The sequence below is a fragment of the Pleurodeles waltl genome, chromosome 9 (assembly GCF_031143425.1).
Source record: "Pleurodeles waltl isolate 20211129_DDA chromosome 9, aPleWal1.hap1.20221129, whole genome shotgun sequence".
NCBI classification, from domain to species: domain Eukaryota; kingdom Metazoa; phylum Chordata; class Amphibia; order Caudata; family Salamandridae; genus Pleurodeles; species Pleurodeles waltl.
In genome coordinates, this window is record NC_090448.1 from 1,135,787,881 (window position 1) to 1,135,804,914 (window position 17,034).

The window sequence follows — 17,034 nt, forward strand, 5'->3', positions numbered from 1 at the left end:
ACAGTGGCCAAAAGTGTTTTTTTAGAGGTTTCCGCCTGCGCTCCCGATGGCCAAGGCTGCCTGGTCCATACCAAGTCTTTCTTCCATCATCCCCACACTTCCGGTCTCTATCTCACTTTTGAAAATTATTTTCATGCTCGTGGTCTCCCTTTATCGTTTTACCATCGTTTTGATGACAAGTCTCAGTCCACAGAAACTAGTGTCCGTGTTCACTCCCCCTCCCCCTGCACAAATTAAGCACTCGGCATGCCGCAACAATCTACGTGAGGTCAGCCCATTGAATTTTCCCTCCACTTCGCCAATGTCCGCGAGGAAAGACAGCCAAGCGCGCGCCCAAGGACAAGGCGCATCGCAGAGCGCGCGCCCAAGGACAAGGCGCATCGCAGAGCGCGCGCGCTTCCTCGCGGAGACGATCACTTCTAGTTCATTCTCAAGCCGTGACTGCTCTGCACAAATCAGAAACTAAACGCAGCCCGCCCGCGGGCCAGCAATCATGCAGTTTTGGGTTCTCCTCGAGCTGTGAACTGAACTCTGGACACGCTGGCCTTCATTAGATCAAAGCTTTGTGTTCCTCCGCATCTCATTTTTAAATTTCGGAGAAGAAAATCTTTTTCTCTGAAAAGGCTCGTTTCCTCCGATTATCGCGCCCACACAAAAGGTTCAAGTTACGGACAGGCCTCAGTAGAAAGCGGCGCTGAGATCTCGACCTCAGAGCTGTTTAATTATAAGTACAACGCTGACACTATGTGTAAACGGGCCTCCTTCCCAGAACACAATCTCAGCAATTTCTCACCTGTAGTTAGCAGGCATGAATTACTTACCCAATTTCATGCACTCAGCTTCTCGCGATCTGTGGATAAAGAAGAAAACGCATTAGGTTACACATTTTTCCTGGAGAAAGGAAAGAACAATCCATGCTCTGTCAAAACATGTACACGCGCAGATTCCAAACATACGTACATTCTTTCCTGATCACTGGCACATCACAGAAGGGCATACGCTACCTCAAGACTTACATCTGCCCCGCAGGCCTACAACATCACAGGAAGCGGATTTACAACTATCAATATAGAGTTCACAAACGTTTCCAGGGGGCAGATTACAGAACTGTCCCTGTGTGTGCTATGAAGCATCTTCAAATTGATGCACCCGTCGCAAACCAGTACAGTGTGCACTAATAGTGATGAGACACCGCCTCCATGGCCAACTAATGGCTGCCCTGGGTGCATGGAGCGCATTGGTGAAATATGGAGCATCTGACTGGCCTGCACTTCAAAGTGGCAACAGAGATCAACCCTGCGGGCCGGTGCACTAAGTCAGTGCATTTGCTTGTAGGGAATGTCTAGGGCAGAGGTTCTCAACCTGTGGTCCGGGGACCCCTAGGGGTCCACGAAGCCTCCCCAGGGGATCCGCAACTGCGCACAAAATTAAATAATATTAACAGATTACGTCCCCAGCTTTCAGTACTGACTCTGTTGGGGGAGGTCCTTGGATTCCAATAATGATTCAGTGGGGGTCCCTGGGATAGAGTAATGATAAAGTGGGGGTCCACAGAAGTCAAATGGTTGGAAAGGTCTAGGTGGTTCATGGGACATTTTTTCCACCCTCTAGAGCAGCAGTTCCCAACCTGTGGGCCGGGGACCTCTGAGGGTCCGCGAAGCCGCCTCAGGGGGTCCGCGACTGCTTAAAATTTTAAAATAATATTAGGTCCTAGCTATCAGTAATGACTCAGTGGGGGTCTCCGTGTTCCAATAATGATTCAGTGGGGATCCCCGGGCTCCAGTATTGATAAAATGGGGGTCCACAGAAGTCAAAAGGTTGGGAACCACTGCTCTCAAAGGCTGTCCTCAGGGGGCACCCTCACTATACACCATCTCTTTCTAGCACACAGTCATTGCCGGCGTCCATAATGTTTGATGCAGCCGAGGCAAAATGTTTCCCTTATCTGCATGGGACCACGCCCCCATGCAAATGAGGGAACACCTCTCAAAATGGCGCCGAAAGTATTTGTGCATCGGTACAAAAGGGCCCGCACAAGTATCTGAGCCCCCTTCTATAATGCAATAGTGCTGCTCCAGGGGTGCGGAAAACAGGCGCATACGTACTTTGCGTTCCCAGGGTACTGTCTGTAGTGTAGTCCCAAAAGTACACCTGTGTCTGTATTACACACATTGCCCCCGGGGTGCAACTGGAGTGTGCACCCATTTTCTGTGCACCCATTTTCTGAGCCCTTGGGGCACTTCAGTAATGGAGAATGGGGCACAGACATATACACAGCCCCGTCTGTAATACTGATAGCACTAGTGCACATATTGTGTCAACACTATCACAAGAAGGAGTTTCTTCATTTGCATGTGGGCGTGGCGCCATGCAAAGGAGGGCGAAACTTTGCCGCTCCTCCCACACCGCATTACTGATGTGGGCACAGAGGCGAAGAACTCTTCAGGAGACACACTTATTGTGCACCATAAAGAGGCCCCATGATGGCAGCTGTCTGGAGGAGAAAAGGTGGGACATAGGGACCCACAAGACACCCCCCTGCAGGTGGGTGCAGTCACTCGCTGTTCCCAACATGGGGATGCCTGCCCAGTGTAGACGTGCGTTGCCTCCACAGCGAAAGACTGAGCAGTAGATGCAAGCAATGCACCATCTTTCACAAATGTGCTGCTGCGTCTTTTCTAAAAAAATAAATGTACCCTACCCTTGACAGGCTGTGGGCTTCTGAGCAGAGCCTGGGGCACCAGCACAAATTTTTTTACAAATTAAGCACCGGTTGCTGCGTCTTTACTTAAGAAATACATTTACCCTGGCCTTGACAGGACTAAATATGTAAAAGGAATCAGATGAGGTTGTGTGTTCACAAAATAACTGGGCTTTCCTGCCTATATTACCCACTCCTCACCACTGCAGGAGATTTATCCATATGAAAATCTTTGGGTGAGTAAATCCATTCACAAGTGTGAAACCAAACAGGCTATTTGTGCATGTGAAGCAGACGTACGTGAGCAAATAGCTTTGGAAAATCTGTTTCACTCTGTGCAGGTCTTGCATTATTTATGTAGTCTAGTCTCAATAATGATGCAATCGGTAATTAATGCAAACTGCTACTGGCGTTTCTCGACAAGCCTGGAAACAGGAGAATTGAAATGCATATCTTAAAGAGAAGGTAACAGTGCCACCCAAAATATGTAAACCATAAACTTAGACAGAACACCATTCTCACAGATTTCTACTACTCACCACCAAATAGGGAAAGTTTTGTTTTTTCGTTGACACAAGAAAAAAGCAACATTTTAACTTTAACACTGTTTGGTCAAGTTAAATTAAGAAAATTACTTATAAGCTTCATTGGTATTTCCACGTTGCTAAGAGTCTGTTTTAGCATATGCCTATACAACTGTGTATTACAGATTAAGGGGGCAAGTGTGTTGAGTTTTCCCTACAAAAGGGGAGGGCTTCAATTAAAAAAAAAAAAAGAAAGATCCGTGAAGTTGACAAACGACACTGTTGTTGAGGTTTGTCGACTTTGTGAAAGTCGAAACACAGGACAAATATTCAGCTATCCAAGTTTTTGCAGGTCAAATGTTCTTCCAAAAATCTGTTTACACGAGAATTCTGTTACATATGGTCTTCCCCTACAATTTTTGCTGGAGTAATTTAGAAGATCTTTAACTTTAAAATTGGGGAACCGTACAGGCTTGCAGCACTCCTAACCAGAATTACAGAAGAAAACTTCAACTTAAGACACTTGTAGGCTTCTTCCTTACATTCTAACTTTTCAATATTTTATAACTTGAGGCAGATGGTCCTTACGGACTATGGGAGAGTCTCCATCAATGGTTAAATCTGCCGTCCAAGACGCCGAGGATCCTTCTGGTGGAAGATCCAGGTGCCAAGAACAGCACCTTAACGAACCCCGACCAGCCACTAACAAGTGGAGCAGGCAGAAGGTTGTTTTAATAGTCTGGCTTGACAGAGCAGCAGCCACCAGACAACTATGTGGGCCACACTAGAAAGGGTCTTTGGCTCCGCCCAAGCGCTGGGAGCCAGGGGTGCATGTTTTTATTGGGCGGACGTGGGTTGTGCGCTTCCACAAAAGAAGTGTCTGGCCTCCATACAGCTGTCATCATTTGGTTAATTATTCCAACTACCTGAGCTTGAACCTTTTAAGGGCAACATTGTAAAGATATTAAAGTGCCTTATGTAACTAGATAATTTATGATATTTTTCTCTGGAAGCAGCACGGATGGAAGGAGGGCAAGTCATAAACCTGCATGGCTTTTTAGGTCTGCCTTGACAGTGCAACGTCACCTGAGCATTTAAACTACACTAATAACATTCTACAGTTCTTTGCTTCCATACAAATTCATACCCATTCCCATACAATCTACTTGTAATGCTCCGCATTACTATATTACATTATTTTAAAGCCAGACCTGTTGGCATTGCCAATGCTTGTTCTTTTTCCCCCCAAGAGCCCAGGAGTTACACTGCTGCTTGAAGCTCGCTTCTGGCCATTTGCTCCTGCACTTCATGAATGTATCGGACCCTCACACACATAATTTTAAAATATGATAAAAGTAAAGTGGGGAGAAAAGGGAACATAGGGTGGTGATGTGCAGGAGCAAATGGCCAGAGCACAGTTGCTCAGCAGTATGTGTAAGTGCTGGGCTCTCGAAAAAAAGAATTCATAAAAAAATTAATAGAAAAAAAAGAAGAACGGAATGTGAGGGGACAGGAAACATGAATAAAGAGTAGATCCATCAAGGCAGCAGTGAAAGGATACAGAGTATTCAATCAAACTTAAAAGAAGAAATGTCTCATAGGCAGAACAAACCTAAGAATAGGGAGGAAAGCCACCAAACAAGGAGAAGGAAAACGAGACAGACAAGCCATCCAATAGGAAGGAAAGCCACCAAACAATGAGAAGGAGAAGGAAAAGTAAACTAAACAAGCTGTCCAATGATGAGCAAGGAGCTGACTATCAGCTTACTCTATATCTATTCAATATGAATATATATTCTTTATTCAGATTCAAAACAAATCCATTAAAGATATACACAAGTCAAAATGTAATAGTTAAAATATACCTATCATACAAATAATCCATTCCATGCACAATTTAAAATATAACACGCCCCATTTAAAAACCTACAGAAAGGTATAGCAAAAAAAAAAAAACTTAAATACAGTTTATATAATAAAAGGTAACAACCTAAAAACACAAATTTTATTCAAAATCAACCCTCTAAGTAGGCTCTCTGCTATTCCTCAGACGTAAGGCAGCTGCCAAAAAATGAGCAACACTAAAACAAATCAAAGTGTATGCAACATTTGTAAATAAATTAAAGCAGGCTTAGTCTGTAAAACATTCCCCTCACAACAAGGGTAACATATAGTGTCGTCTCAGGGCAATATAATGATCATAAAAAAAAAAGGAAATGCAAAGTATCCTGGTTTAAAAAGTTCTCGCAAGAACAAGGAGTCAAAATAACATTTTAGTGGACTATCAATGGGCCAGCTAAAAGATTTGGCAAAAGGTTTAGTCTAAATCTTACTAGTAAGACAACGTTGGTGAAAGGATCTCACTATCCCAAGGTAAGGTTCCATCCCAGGGACATTTTTCAAAATGACACTCTATAGCTAATATATTGTAGGAGGTAAGTCCAGCTACAACTGTTTGTGGTCAAAAGTTACAAAATCTTCCTCAATACTTTAAAGATTGGTCTTGGTCTTTAATCCAAGGTAATGGTGCAAAGGAAAACAAAGGCACATTTTTTCACTTCTGTTAGTACAGTCTTTGGCCAGTCTCTGGTATCAGGTCCCAAAACCTGGAAGTGTAGAAGGCAGAATGTGTAACAACAAAAATCTCTTCCAGTATCACAATGCTGAACACGTTTCTCTCCATCCAATCACTGGATCAGCCTTCAGTCAAGAGATGACAATAAGTTATTCACGGGTGGGTGAAAAATAAAGCTAGAAAGCAGAAATGCACAATCTACAAGGATTCCATTGCACCTGCCCCAGAACCCTCTGTGTTCTCCTTTTGCCAGGTGATCTAGGACTGTTTACTAAACACCACCTTGCACCAGTCTGCTCATTGACAGCGCCAAGGAATTTCGGCCAGTGATTTGCTGACATATGACCAATGAAATTGGGCAGTACACACGGAGTATTTTGCCCAATCAGACTGGTTGCATGGTGGGAAATCAGACAGCCTGTAACACCTTGCAGGCTATGACATGGTGGGTAATGAGGTGCCCTGTGAAGAAGGTCAGGTTTCCACCCTCAAAATAAATAGGTGGGAATGAAAAGGGCCTTCCAAGTCATTCCTCCCCACCGTAGTGTGTGGATGGCAACCAGCTATCCATTTTCTATCACCTTATCTCAAAAGAGTGGTCATTGTCTGTGTATTTTATTTAATATGTGGACACGATAAGACAAGTTCATCAAGAGTTTGGACATGAATGTTAAATAATAGAGACACTGAAGAGGTCTGTGATATGCTGCATGCCAGTGAGGCCCAGCATGACATAGAACCGCTTGGACTAGACAAAGAGAAGTGATGATTCTAGACTAGAAGTGATTGCTCAATATCCTGAGAAGGTCTGATGGATAATGGTGGTGAATGCTGCCAATGGATGTAATAGTATCAGCGCCTCAACATTACCACTAGCATCATAGCAGGCAAGAGTTAGACTGGCACACATCCAGGAGAATGCAACATTCAAAACGTTAGTGATGTTCACTTCACCACCCATTTCACGAGTTTAGTAGAAAATCAAGATTGAAGATAGGGCGACAGATTGACTACTCGAAACCTTTCCTATTTTCTTTTAGCAACAATCGCTCATACACATGATTGAAGTCTAATGGCACAGACCTTTCTGCTAACCACTAACACTCCAGACTCACTTCATACCACCAAAGTTTTCAAGTCAAAAATTGCAGGTGCCAATTCAATGTTTTAGGAGCCTTCCATTTCAAATGAGTGGAAAAGTAAAGGCAACATCCAGTAAATGGTGTCACAACAAATAATCTGATAGCATCAAGAATGTGTCTTGTTTCTTATCGTTAAGAGTTCCAGAGATGGGTAAAGAGAACTTTTTTTTCTTTACACTGGTTGGGCCCTTTAAAATATAAATACACCTATCAACATAAACACATTTTACTTATGTTTGTTGCTTTTATTTGCAGTCTGCCTACTTACATGTCATAGACTGACTCACTGCTTAACTTCTCTTGCCGTCAGCAGGGCCTCTAGGCACTGGTCAAGTCTCTCATCCACTCTCTCAGGACTTATTTGTATATTTGCACCCTGTACCCTAACATTCTTACCCTTACCTAGGCAAAGTGTCTACGTTTCTTACAGACCTCTTCTCACTGCCTTCCATCTGTCATTTCCCAAATGTAATTGAATCAAGTTTGGAGGTAAAATGCAGAATGTGGCAGAAACCAAATGTAGACCAACTCCCAAAACACCTCAGGATGGTTCATGGCTTAGCCATTTCTAAAAAGGGACCCAAAACCATTTACTTTACAAAAGATTGGGGACTGGGGGTGGAGGGTTGTTAGGTCTCCCTCTGTTTTGTTCTGCTTCTGCATGTTACTGATTTTGAATAAGACAGCATTTGTTAAGCGTTTATCTGCTATTCACCTTCACCCGTCTTGCCTGCTACTGTTATTCTCTTACTTTACACCTTGAAGCTAGGATTCTGGCATTACTGAGCACTATAAATGAATGAGTTAAAGAAATCTATCAACCAATTAATCCGGTATCCAGTCTTACTTCCCAATCCCTTCTCTAACTCTACCTAAGTTTCTTCTTAAAAACTAATAATGAGTTGATCATATAAGCTACTAGTTAGTCTCGTAAGAAACTAGGACTCTTATGGTGGTCATAGGTCTTACACCGCTCTGCTTGGAGCCCAATATGGAACACTGAGTGGAGGCTGACATTCTCCAGAGCACGTCTTTATCAACAAACTGGAAAAAATAAACTTTGTTCTCTGTGCCTCCTTCAGTTGACAAGGCAGGTTAAGCTTCACCCCTATCCACGTCACGCTGAATGCTCTAGAACCCATGGGGATATTATTACACAAAAAACATGTCAACAAGAAAGAACGGGAACACCTACCCTCAAGGTTTTTACATTTATGTTTACGGAGTGCAAATATAGTAAAGTGACTTAGCTAAGCAAAATCTTAATTCTGCTTACTGATGTAGTTTGCTCCATCTATCAGCACACTTTCGAGCAAGATGCATTTACTAAAGACATGGTGTGAGTTTATTGTTAATTTTCCCTCCCTTCCACTGAAACAGAATTTTTTAGATGCATGTGGTCAAAATGTACCCCAACATGCGTAAACCCTTACAGAAACCAGTCCATATGGCCCATCACTGAGTTCCCGAGGGTTCAAGAAACAAATTCCAAGAGACCCATTTGAATAACAGCCCGGAGCATGTGCAGAACATGTGCTCATCTACAACCTATGCATGCACCGATGAGCAACCAAAACACACTGGATCAATCAAAGAGATGTCACTTGGAGGCCAGGCCCCAACACTGTAGAGTGTCATGAACCCAACTCAAAGAGCTGAACTCAAAGTGCCTACACGTCAGGAAACTCCTGAAAAGTGTTCTGCTCAAGCTGGCATTCAAATGAGAACTTGCAACCTAACGAGGGGAAACTGAGGTTTATCAGTCAGGGGCTATCAACGGTATGATCCACCTTTCTACAAATTAGATCTCTGGCAACTCTTCAGAACTTTCCATGTCTTTGAAGCTTACAGAAGGCGACACACAGGGTTTTATGCAGCTTGTAAATAAATAAACGCAAACAGGGTTTTATACCGAATACGTGTAACAGTGAACATGGTGGGAGCAAAGAGGTGGTAGGACGAAGGACCAACTAAAATGTATTCTTATTAAGAGGCAATGTGATTCGGGTATGCATAATTAAAATTAAGATTTGTGTTAAATAATGAAAGAAATGTTTTGCTCAAAGCAGATAGCTCAAAATGGACCTACAAGGTTTTAGCCCAGTTTGGGATGGTGCATAAAAGGATTTGTGGTGCTCAAGTACAGAGGACATGAGAAGAAGATGCGCACACAGTGCCCATGGGTTTGCCATCAATGGACGTTGTAGAGTTAATGCAGGCACTGTGCTCGAACTCTAGTGAAGCACAAGACATTCCAGAACTTTCAAGCACCCGGAGGATCCTCACTAAAAGCAGGATAATGGGCTTTTCAATGCTTGTGTAGTATCAATCTGCAGCCTTAAGTGCTTCTCTAACACAGCAGTTTGTTCCTTCACTCCTGAAGTACCGCATCTATTACTTTGTATATTCCGCTCATGAAATAACATATTCACTCTCTTTTTGCAGTTGGTTTTTGCAGATGATGTGCGTGCCGGAGGTGGGAGCTTTGTGGATAATGTCAGTGCAGACAGGAACATTTCGTTTCTTCTACCCTCGAAGCTTCAGAAGTGGATGAGTTCAGCTAAGGAGGGCCAGACACTCTTGTCCAATTGACAGCACTTTTACAAAGCAGCTTCATTCAAATGAAAGCCCAGCCCTCTACCCAAGAAGCACCTGCCAGTCCCACCGCAAACACAGTGCCCTTTCCTATCTGATAGAGACTTCTAGCTGCAGATTTCTTACCTTTGAATTTCCCAGGAGTCAGACTGGATCCAGAAACTTTTGCATGAGCAGGAAGTACCCTTAAAGTGATAAGTGCTTTCATGGGAATTTGCAATGGAAAATAACATGACTGCTGGGATGGGTAACTACACAGACGTCACTCACACTTTTCAAACTACACAAAGATGCAGTTCTCTATACATTAACTTACAGCCGCATCAATATATACTTCCTTCTTTGACTGCCATGATGCCATGGATCTAAATAAGAGGTTTTGAGTGCATTTCAGAAAGAAGTGGGGCACTGGTACTCTTGTATGGGCAGGCACACCATGGTGACTGTTAGAAATAGAGTCTTCGGTTGGCAGTCATGTTACCCTCTGTCCAAGCAAGGACCCTCACTCTGGTCAGGGCAAAAGAGAATCACACTCAGTTAACCCCCGCTCATTCCCTTGGTAGCCTGGCACTAGGCAGGCAGGCTTAACTTCAGAGGTAATGTGTTAAGAATGTGTGCAAACACACACAGTGATACAGTGAACCACTACAAAATGACAACACTGGCTTAGAAAAATGGTAAATATTTTATCTAAATAAACAAAAACAAATACGATAAAAATCCACAACATACAGTTAAAAATACTAATTTAGCGCTTTAAAGTATGAAAACAGTGCCTTGAGGCACAAATACTGCAAGTTGGTATTATGTGGCAAAGTGACGGAGTCATTTCCGCACAATGTGACGCTAATTGTGCCATTTACAGTCGTTCGGCCCCCAGGTACATGACCTTAGTAAACAAGTAGGAAACAGGCTGGTACACGGAGTCAGGGAGAGTGGCGTCGCTGGGTCCAATGCAGCGTTAGCTCCGGTGCCATGGGGCAGAAGGACAGCGGCATCGGGACCTCACTACAGGGCGGTGGAGGTGAAGCGGCGTCAGATGCAAAGTCAGTCCCTTGGTTCTGGCATATTCGAGGTCCAGCGGAGTCACAATGCTGCGGTGCAACCTCACGGGGTCACAATGACATCACAGGGCCGCAGGAGCTGTGATGGTGTCATGTCACCAGTGATGTTGGACTTACGACACTCCGGTGTCAGCGAAGTCGGGCAGGATCAGTGGCTGCAGTGACGCGGGGCCCACAGGGTCGGACTTCTACAAGGTCCACAGCCTCTGGGCAGGCGGCATCACAGTTCCGGGGTAGCGGCGTCAGCTTACAGGGTTGTCGGATTCGTCACACTCAGCGAGGTCCACGGCCTCGGGGCAGGCAGCATCGCAGTTCTAGGGTAGCGGCATCCTTTGTGAAGTCGCATTGCGTCATCCAGCTTCGGTAGACTGGTTTTTCTTCAGGAATTAATTTCCAGGGGTCCAGGAACTGGAATGGCACCCTCTGACAAGCTAGAGTCCACAGCAAGTAGACTCAGGTCTGGTTGGCAACGCCTTTGCTGTCCCTGAGGCTTCAAAACAGATGGCAAGCTCTACTCCAAGCCCTTGGAGTTACTTCTCAAGCACGAATGCAACAAAGTCCAGTCTCTGTCCCCTTGCACAGGCAGAAGCAGCAACTGAAGGATAGCCCAACACAGCACAGTCAAAGGCCAGGGCAGCACTTCTCCTCAGCTCTTCAGTTCTTCTCCAGGCAGAGTTTCCTCTTGAATCCTTAAAGTAACCTAAAAGTCTGGGATTTTGGGTCCAATACTTATACCCCTTTCTGCCTTTGAAGTGGGCAAACTTCAAAGTAAAGTCTCAAGTGTTTGTAAGATCCTTTCTTGTCCAGGCCAGGCTCCAGCCACACACCAGGGGGTTGGAGACTGCATTGTGTGAGGGCAAACTCAGCCCATTCAGGTGTAAGTGACCACTCCTCCCCTCCCTTCCAGCGCAGATGGCTCATAAGGATATGCACACTACACTCCAGCCCCCTTTGTGTCAACGTCTAGAGAGAGGTGCAAACAGCCCAACTGTCAAACTGCCCCAGACAGGGAATCCACAAACAGCCAGTCACGGAATGGTTTAAGCAAGAAAATGCATACTTTCTAAAAGTGGTATTTTCAAACACACAATCAAAAAACCAGCTTCACTAAAAGATGTATTTTTAATTTGTGAGCTCAGAGACCCTAAACTCCATATTTCCATCTGCTTCCAAATGGAATCTGCACTTTAATAACATTTGATGGCAACCATCATGTTAACCTATGAGATAGATAGGCCTTGCAACAGTGGAAAACAAATGTGGCATTATTTCACTGCCAGGCCATGTAAAACACATAAGCCCCACCTTTAACATACACTGCACCCTTGCCATGGGACTACCTAGGGCCTACCTTTCGGGTGCCTTATATGTATGAAAAGAGAAGCTTTAGGCCTGGCAAGTGGGTACACTTGCCAAGTCGAATTGACAGTTTAAAACTGCACACATAATAATTTAGTGGCAGGTCTGAAACATGATTACAAGGCTACTTATGTGGGTGGCACAATCAATGCTGCAGGCCCACTAGTAGCATTTGATCTACAGACCCTGGCACCGCTAGTGCACTGTACTAGAGACTTACTAGTGAATCAAATATGCCAATCATGGAAAAGCCAACCACCCATTCAATTTTACATCGAGAACACTTACACTTTAGAAACAGGTCAGCTGTGGCAAAGTGTCTAGAGCAAACAAAACAGCAAAAACAGAGTCCAGCACACAGAAACAACCTGGGAAGTAGAGGCAAAAAGTTAGGGGAGACCACGCCAAGGATGCCAACTTTAACAGTGACCCTTTGGCAGCACAAACCCATTCAAAGACTGTAGAGTTTACCTACAAAAAGGGCCAGTTAAGAGGCAAGTACCTACCCCAAAAGAGTCAACCTATTGCACTAGCACGAGTGAGATTGTTCTCAGCACTTTACACCAATGGTTTCTGTGAGAAGCCAAGCTTGCAAAGCCGGTGACATGCAAGACATAAGCCAATTTACAGGGACCAGTCAAAAGGCTCAATGCCCGAGCGTCAACACATTTTGAAGACCCTCTTTAGAAGCTCTAGTTTCTTACAGTCATTTAGCTAATTCTTTACCAGAAACCAATACATGAAAATAGCAGGAAGCATGGCTGCCTTCAAAAAATCTAAAGCTCGTCCCAATGTCTCATTAAAGTCCAGGGAACATTTGTTTGTGTGTATAACTCGGGACACACTTCTCCTTACAGCAGCAGCCCCTGGTAGACTTGGTGGGGCCTCTTCCCAGTAGCAAGCCTGGACCAGTGCCAAATACTGGAGTATTCCTAGAGTGGTTTCCTATGCAGTCCTAGTCTAGGTACATCAGTCGTAGACAGGGAGAGGAAAGAGACACTTGGTTGAGGCAGAGACCGACCACCTTGATGTTTAATGACTTAACCTGGAGGTGGAAATCCGTGGTTGGAGAGTTCCGTGCAGGGGCAAAGAGCTGAGAGCCTAACACCAGATGCACCCTATGAGGCCACTACTGCACCACCCCACTTCTGCAACAGGCACCATATCCTGCCCACCCTGCAAATGTCAGCAATAGCAGAACCTGTAAGCAGTAACTCACCAGAGGCCCCACACCACTAAGACACGACTGATTCCATGCAGAGAGGGAATGGTACCACTGTGGGCCCTTGAACCATCAACTATCCCGTCGTATGGTGCACAGTTTGCCCCAGTTGTGCACTGAACCTGAGTGTGTATCTGTATGCCGCACAGTCCGGTTCCGTTGTGTTACTGGTGTGTGACTTGCAAAGGCCTTCCACAGGCATTTCACCCATACGCAAGGATTGCAAAGTAATTTAATAAAATATTGCTGCTTAACAGCAGTGGCAAAACGTCCACTGGTAAACCTGGGGTGCACAGTAGAATACATTACTTCAGCTTCCCCTCCTATTTGGAACACCCACATAAGCAGCTATGATTTTAGACCAGAAGATTTTGCTAGGGAACAGTGCCGAGATCTATGGAGTATGAGTGTCAGACGGAAAAACAGCATTTTCTATCACATATTGAGTACTAAACAAACTTCCCACCGGCCGGCGCAGCTTGCATGGTGGGGTCTAGCATTCATCTGCTCCCACTCTCCCTTCAAACGCACACCTGGCATCTTGGTGGGCCCTGTTGGAGGGGAGTCGACATAGAGATAGACTTTCAGGAATAAAAAAAGATAACACCATGATCATCCTAGCTGTCCACATTCTCCAGGAACATACCTGAAACGTACCAGCACCACCTATTCAGAAGAACAACAGTGACCTGTCATTTATTCCTCTTGACTGTGAGAAACCTCCTCCACTGGTTTGCATGTATCACCAAATAGTACCCGAAGCCTATGTTTATACTGAATTCAAGCTCACTCCTCATATTATGAGCTTCAAAAACTGTGCCTTCTCAAGTCTAAGTAACCTCTTTGACAAGAAGGTGGATTACTAGAAAGGTTGGCATTGTTGAAAAAGGCTGAGATGGAAAAAGAGATTGAAGAGGACCACAAAGATGGAAGAAAGCATCTTAGAAGAATCACCAGATCCAGTGAAAAGCACAATCTGCTCCCACTGGCCATCCTGCTCCGCCAACCACTAAAGCGGAAACTTGAATTCTTGTCCAGTTCATTGTGTGAGGGAGCACTGTTACCTTGGTGTGGCATTTGATTCTCTTAAGCCAAATAAAAACTAAAAACTTAAAAGATAAGATGTAAAATTTGATCTAATGTCTATGTTGATCACCTTGAAACCCGCATTCTAATCCTAGGTTTGAATCTTGATCAGAAAATAAAATTGCTGAATTTTGGGCACACCACTTCATTGCCCTGTGATGCAAATTGAAAGAGTATGTCATTGTGTAGGGTAAATAGGTGTAACAAGGCAATCCAACTGAAAAGTGTGCTGTCTATTAAGGTACCAGGCGAAAGTTCCCATTTCACTCCTGATCACATCCTGGATTCTATAATCAGGTTTCACCTCGTTCTATTTGAAGTGATCCACACAATATCAGATAGAAATAAGAAAGCCTCTAGTCAAGAAAGTCGCCCTCAACTAGACCTCCACCACCACAAACAACTACAGGTAGTTGACTGAGTGTCCTAACTCCAGATATGCCTTAAGGCTTACTATATCCTACAGACCATACAGGCATGGTAGCAACAGAACTGCTAAAAATGTAAAGCAACAGCAATGAAGTTTGACAAAAAAAGACTTTAGTACCCTACTCTGTTATCTCTTGGGAACAGCAGGCTAGGTTGTCCTAGACTCACTTAGCAATCCAAGCCATGTAGGTAGCATGTAGAATGCACAGTGGGGAAAGCAGATCGGGTTGCTTCCCCCCCCCCCTCATGAGCATGGTTGACGAGGATGCGCTCCGTATTAACGGGGAGTACCTTAGACCTGCCAGTGGCTCTGCACGGTAGGCTTATTTACACGGGATCCCACCTATGTTGTGAGAAGTCAAAGACAACCATAGTTATGTATTTTGAAAGCCTTTATTTAACACTAAACTAGACCATAAGAGATGTGAACTATTAAGGTAAAGTGTATCAAAATGTTAGCACAGGTCAGTATTAGAAATGCCACCAAATAGTTTTAAAAAAAAGAATAAAGAAGGCAGCAGGCCTTTTACATCTGTGTATCCAGTTTCTGAAGTACCATCCCTGTATCCCTACAGAACCCCCAATGCTGCTCCAATTCAGCAGATGAAACTCACCTCTCTAAAGAACACTACATCACAGTGCGGTAACAATACACTAACCAGCTACCTTTCCTACCACTCAGAGACTGCAGCCCTGCCTTTGACCTTGCACAGTGCTCCTCTGCTTTTTGGCCATATATGACCGATGCAAGTACATACAAAAGTCCTTACAATTTTATTAAATGTTAGCAAAAGTCTGAATTCAAATGTCTGCCAATTTTGGTACAACACCCTTGCACCTCTCCTCACATAAGAGAAGATGAGCCCACCCACTGTCGACCCTGTGCTCAGAGTTCAAGAGCATGGCACTCACCTGACTAGCACAGAGTCCTCTGATACACAGTTTCCATCAAGAGATGAGAGAACTTATAGATGCATAAGAAATTGAGACAAACTGGGGCATAGGCAGTGCATATACCAGCACACAGCACCAGCCTTTCACTTTATATAGCTGAACATGAGCAAAGGTGGAGTTTCATAAGGTTAAGTTACATTCAAATATTGTGCACGCAATCAAAACTTGTCATCCATCGATAGAGCACGTTCACAATAGGAATTCATCAGAATATCACTAATTCGTGTTATGCGATCAAGGATCACAGGCATGAGCTGGGCCACTGGAATTACGTGATTCTGTTGTTGTGGCGTTTGCCGCATAATTACATGTCTGCAGCAGGATTTGCAAATTTCACAAACAAATGTTCCTAGCATAAACGGATCAAAAGTTACTTTAAAGAACAATGGTAGTCTCGTTGAAAAGGGTAACTGATAACCATTCAGGTGCTGGTTGCTGTATTCAAGCTTCAGTCAGGGAAACTGCCCTAACATTATAAATGGGTGTTGAAATCTGAAAACAATACTATCACAGATTGTGCTGAATTTTGCAACATAATTTGCCTTTTCTTTCTGCATAATTTTGTCAACCTTGCTACATAATTTGGCCTTTCATTGTCCCACAATTCCAGTGGCCCGAGGTCATAGGTCACAGATGGTGCTAACTAGTGACATACTACCTTAGTTTGCTACTTCGTCTCTAGCCAATTAGATGTGTCAGGCTGGGTCCGTCCTCCTCAATGTCCATGCAGGGCAAGCTGGACACTCAGTGCATTATATGTGCAATTAGTGCACAGGGCACACGGTACATTATACATGCACTCAATATGTGCAACACAAATACATAATATAAATAATTAATATATGTACGCAATACAGAACGCTATAGATAAGTATAACATGTATTTAACAAATGTAATTTAAAACATATGCTTTCTCCGCATTTTAGGGATGGATGCTCACCGGCATGAGACGCAGATGTACAAATATCTTGTTTTTATCACATTTTTATTGTCTGGGTGACAGCGCAGCTGCCCCCAGACAATTATGCAGTTATCACGAGGAGAGAGGCTTTGGCTCCTCCCACATGTTGGGAGCCAGTGGTATCTGGTTTGATTGAGCAGACGTTGTGTGCTTCCACAAAAAAAGGACCTGCCCTTCACAGAGCTGTGCAAAACACAAATGATGGACGGAATGCGGAACCAATCAAACATTGGATGATGGATTAAACCGGGTTTAATCCATCGTTCTTTTGCTCACCATGCCACCCCAGTTTAGACCCAGCCATATGCAAATCAGTCTTGACCCTGTTCCTCATGGGTTGGGAGCCAGTGGTACCTGGTTTGATTGAGCAGACGTTGTGTGCTTCCACAAAAAAAGGGCCTGCCCTTCACGGAGCTGTGAT

At 44.2% G+C, this 17,034-nt stretch overlaps 1 protein-coding gene across 1 annotated transcript in view; it reads right to left on the minus strand.

The window, feature by feature from the left end:
• Positions 1-17,034, minus strand: part of FUT8 (fucosyltransferase 8) — a 584,495-nt gene that overhangs the window by 397,936 nt on the left and 169,525 nt on the right. Inside the window, exon 3 of the mRNA XM_069208896.1 lies at positions 822-850. The gene's annotated coding sequence lies outside the window, so the exon portion shown is untranslated. The remainder of the gene's footprint in view (positions 1-821; positions 851-17,034) is intronic.